The 980-nt window shown below is 38.1% G+C and overlaps 1 protein-coding gene across 2 annotated transcripts in view; it reads right to left on the minus strand.

Moving 5' to 3' along the window:
• Positions 1–715: 715 nt before the first annotated feature.
• The window catches only part of LOC139746890 (oxytocin receptor-like), a 143,042-nt gene continuing 142,777 nt past the window's right edge, over positions 716–980 (minus strand). For both annotated transcript variants that reach the window (XM_071658546.1, XM_071658547.1), the window contains one exon: positions 716–980. This exon is cut by the window's right edge and continues 877 nt beyond it. The gene's annotated coding sequence lies outside the window, so the exon portion shown is untranslated.

Raw genomic sequence — 980 nt, forward strand, 5'->3', positions numbered from 1 at the left:
GTTCGTGGATCCTGATAAATTTTTTCCTACGATGTTTCTAAATATTTTCTATATCTACAGCAGTGGCTTAGAATGATACATACTTTCATTACGTGATATTCAATAACATTGCGACAAGAAAAGAACTTAAACTCGATATGACTGAGAATATAACTATAAAATACAGCACAATGAAGCTGTGAGGAGACAAGAGCGAAGCTGAAGTGGAATAAACTCGTTTGTGATACAGAGCAAATCTCAGATTCGTTAAGGTTAAAGGTCAAAGCTTATTAAAAGCTAACGTAATAAAACTCAAAGGCTATCTATTCAGCCTAAAGCGAGATAGATAGCGTCACGTTAATCTGATAATAAACTTGTCAACACCACAGCCTAATGTGCATCTGGTCAGTACAATGATCTCTGGAAATATATGTCTCGTAAGAGTATATTTATTTCCAGTGTTTACCTGCTGCAGTCATCACTCGCCCTGTTTACTGTGTGATTTACATTAGCTGATGTCGAACTCGTAGCCTATAATCATCCACCATCAACCACTGTCATTTCTTTCTGCAATGTTATACATGTGTGTGTTACACCTTCTGTCACACTACACTACACTATAGTCATTAAATCTAGCAAAATACGTACGTGCTATAACTTATTACGTATCACAAATTGTCACGAGAAAAAATATCTCCAGAAAACAAAGGTAAGGATTTGCCGTCCTGGGCCCTACCTGAAACACCATAGATGATGTTGCTTGACTATGGGACACAGGAGCGTTGTTGATCAACATCATCATCACGGGTCTATCACCAGATCTTACACTCACAAACATGTGAAAAGAGGATTTGCGTGTTCATGTCACATGTGAGCTTTCCTATTCCAGTCTTTCTGGGAAGGATGATTCTTATTATGGGAAAGTTTGTTGACGTAAATGTCTCTCTCTCTTATCCTCCATGAACACGTCGAGACAACATTACATTACAGAGTACTGGACG

Source organism: Panulirus ornatus, chromosome 66 (genome assembly GCF_036320965.1).
Source record: "Panulirus ornatus isolate Po-2019 chromosome 66, ASM3632096v1, whole genome shotgun sequence".
Lineage (NCBI taxonomy): Eukaryota > Metazoa > Arthropoda > Malacostraca > Decapoda > Palinuridae > Panulirus > Panulirus ornatus.